Here is a 3,629-nt window from a genome sequence, read left to right as displayed (position 1 = left end):
GGCTGTACAGAGCCATGAGTGCTACCAGCTGAGAGGCACCCCATGCCTGGAGCTCTGTGCTTAATCAAACCAATTAGCAATTTAATCTTGTTAACAAACCAAGATAATTGCAGCATTATCAAATTTGCCAGCTGTATGGAAATGCCTGCTTAATAGCTGATAATAGCTGGTCCTGATGGAGGAGGGGGGGCTGTGATCTGTGACTAATGACCAACGGGGTGGAGGATGTAATCAGGCTTCTCTGCCCTTGGCTGCTGTGCCAGCCTGGGCGGCCTTGGTGAAGGGATGGCTGGGGGAGTACTGGCCCTCAGCCCCCATCACCCCATGGCTTGTGTGGCACAGTGCTTCCCGCTTGGAGGGGTGGGTTGGTGTAATGGTGGTAGAGATATTTTTCCCCCAGTAGGACACTGCACTGGTCCGAAACAATGTCTGATTTTTACACTGGATTTGGCTGGTGTGCTCCCAGCCCTTGTTCTGCCCGTCCCTACTGGACCACCTGATGTTTCCAGCCTTCCGAGGTACTGCAAGAGCTCTCCAGTTATCTCTGCCCTCCCTTGGCTGAGCTAAGTGGAGAGGTGATCTTTCACTATAGGACTTCTTTCTTCTCTGTTACCGAATAATTTCTGAGTCTGACTCCCTCCCTCCAGTTTGTCCATGGGGGTGACTGTGGAAGGACTTGCTCCAGCAGATGCTCTCCCCAGCCTTGGCCGGGGAGTTTTCAGTGTCTGCCTTGGGCAATATGAGATGTTGATCCCACAGCCAAAGGTTTCATCCTGCTGTACTTGTGAGTGGTTTAAATATCTGCCCTGTTCATACTGCTCGCTAGACTGCCTTGCTCATGCCTGGCAGTGGGGATCATTAGCTCAGCCCTTACGCAGCAGCAGCTCCCATAGCTGGCGCCTTCCAGGCAATGCCTGCAGGACGCTCCTCTGGGGCAGGGACATGCAAGGGGCTGGGAGCTGGGCTGCTTGTGGGATCTGCCAGACAGGAGCTGCAGGTTGAAGGAGATGGGTGGCTGGCTGGGAGGAGGCACTTTGCCTCCAAATGCTCATTTTGCCCTGTCATCCAGCACTCACTAATTTTCCTGTGTGATTTCTCTGGTGCACGCAGACAGACCAGGCTCCTTTCCCAGACTGGGCTGAGTCTGTTGAGAATATGATGATGGGACATGCAAGCTTTGCATCAGCTATGGCTCCATGTAATGAGGTTGTGGAGGGGCTGGTGGGCACTGTTTGCTGGGCATCAGCCCTGGCTGGGTAATGCTCTGCCCCTGATGTGCATGGTGGCAAAGTCTGGCTCTGTTATTGCACTGGGCAGATGCCGGGCAGTCCCTCAGGCTGCACATGCTTCCTCCTGCTGATGTTTCTCAACAATTCCTGGATCTTTGGCCCCAGCACTCAGCTGTACAAAAGTTACAAGAACCCCTCAGAGGTGTGGTTCTTGTGCCCTGGCTCAAGCCTTTCCTATGCAATTGTATTCAGCTGAATTTCCACATACACACACACACACCCAGCTCAGGTTTGGTGAGGGACTTGGCACCACTTGGGGTTTGGGTCTATGTAACCCCCCTCTGCCCTCTAGATGTGCCCCAAGTGGGGTACCCACAGGGATGCTCTGCCTCCTGCATCCCCCTGGGCAGGCAGGGTCAGTCACCTTCCTAGAGCCCTGCCTGTCTTGGTGTGTGCCTGTGTCTTCCCCAGGGCCCCTTGCAGCCTGCCAGGAGAGTCCCCTAAGGAGTCCCGTCATGTTTCCCTCCAGCCCCTTCCCATCACCCTCGCCTCTTGGCATTTGTATGCCTCTGGATGGATTTGCTCACCTGAGCCAGCCCCTAACCCTACTCTGGGTGTGCAGCCAGACTGTTTTCATCACCTTCCCCAGGCAGGAATTCTGGGGTGAAAGCAGCAGTACAGCATGTGCCACGATGAGCCTGGAGAGAGGCAGGTGGAGGTAGGGAAAAGATTTGCACATCATGACCATCCTTGGGACAAGCTCTTTTATTTGTTAAAACAGCAGTGGAGAAGCAGAAGGAGAGAGCGCGCAAGTGGCATGTAGCACTGTGTGGCAGCTGTCAGTGGGGTGGTCCTGGAGCCAAGGTGGTCTCTGAGCGTGGGCTGGTGGCTGTCCCCATCCTCCCAGGAGCCGTCATTGGGCAGAACAAGCTTTAGCAGAGGAACGGGTATCTGGCTGGTGCCAGGGTAGCACAGGAATGCTGAGGAGGTCCTTGATCTGTCCTGGGAGCAGGAGATCACACTAGGGAAAGGGAGAGAAAGCAACATGTTGGGTCTGGTGCTCAGAGTAACCCCAGCCCACATTTTTGGCCATCAATCACCTCACCAGCAGTGGAAGGCTTTAGATGCTGGACACAGCTCCCTGCCCAGAGCCACTGTCACTGTATACTCCCTCTGCTACCCAGGGAGGTGGATGCAGGATGGGGGCGGCTCCTGAGACCCTACCGTAGTGGATGGGGGGGTAAGATGGGCGTGAGATGCATTTCCTCCCGCAGAAGGTGGGGCAGCATTTCTTGAACCGTGGACACTGCCGGTCACTGAAGCATAGGTTTGGTGGGTTGAACATTGCGCAGGTGATGCGGACAGGCGGGCAGGCCCAGGTGCTGCCTGCAAGAGAAGGGAGTTGTTTGCTCCAGGCTGCTGGCAGCTGAGGGGCCCTGGAGAAATGCTCCCGAGGAAACACCCCTCTCCGCTTCCCTCCCATCCCACAGGATCACTGCAAATGTGGCTCCTTCCCGGCCCCAGTGTGTTTCCTCCCTGTACCTTATCCTAGGACACCTCATACCTGTTGGCAGGTCTGTCCAGAGGATGAGCATCCCTACCAGGAGAAGGGCAGCCACGGACTTCATGCTGCTGTGTCCCTGAGATGTGTGAGTGTGGAGAGCTGGGGGATGCTTGACATTTAAACCCTTGGGGATGATGGGAGTGGGGAAGGGGGCTGGGCATGTGCAGATGTTTGTACCTTTTTCCTCTGCCGTTGTGTTGTTTTCCGGAAACCTTTTGCACAAGATTCAAATGGGACCGTTCAGTTGCTCAAAAAGCAGTTATTCCATTGCACAACTGTCCCCTGCAGTAAAACCTGGGGCTGAGGGACAAGTCATGGGGAGATGGTCTAGGGCATTGTCTCTCAAGCAGGCTGGTGGAAGTGGAGCTGCCCCTGCCCCTCTCCTAGGCCTGCACACTTCACCAGAAGAAACCATCGTGGTGGCCATGTGGTATTCCTTTCTGAGGGCCTCTTATGTGGGTTTCCCTCAGTACCCTGCTTCCATGTGGATCCTCAAACCAAATCCTAAAGCACGACCCAGATCAGCAATGGTCCAGAGCATGGGGCTGCCTATGTCTTCTCAGGGATGACCCTCTGAGATTTTCCCAGAGGAAAACTGCCCCAGGCCCTCCTGGCAGTGTAAGCCGGGGACAGGGACGACAGCTTTAACTCAGCTGAGAGTGAGCTTTCTCAAGCTCTGTGGGGTCACCTGAACCCCAGCATCTTCTCTGGGTGGCTGCTGCCATGTGGGAAGCAGGTTGGTGCTGGAAGAAAGTGGCTGGCCTCACCAGGGTAGGAATGTTAGCTCCATACAGCCCTGTCATTGGCCAAATGTCAACTCAGCCCTAACTCTTGAT

At 55.1% G+C, this 3,629-nt stretch overlaps 1 long non-coding RNA gene across 1 annotated transcript; it reads right to left on the bottom strand.

The window, feature by feature from the left end:
* Window positions 1–1,978: 1,978 nt before the first annotated feature.
* Window positions 1,979–2,908, bottom strand: LOC142064158 (uncharacterized). The gene is made up of 3 exons (XR_012663019.1): window positions 2,794–2,908; window positions 2,454–2,615; window positions 1,979–2,250 (listed from the first exon to the last, which is right to left on the bottom strand). It is a non-coding gene; the product is annotated as an uncharacterized LOC142064158 (long non-coding RNA).
* Window positions 2,909–3,629: the final 721 nt, after the last annotated feature.

Source organism: Phalacrocorax aristotelis, chromosome 13 (genome assembly GCF_949628215.1).
Source record: "Phalacrocorax aristotelis chromosome 13, bGulAri2.1, whole genome shotgun sequence".
Lineage (NCBI taxonomy): Eukaryota > Metazoa > Chordata > Aves > Suliformes > Phalacrocoracidae > Phalacrocorax > Phalacrocorax aristotelis.
The sequence above is the reverse complement of the archived record's forward strand: the minus strand, read 5'-3'. Positions and strand labels throughout refer to the sequence as shown.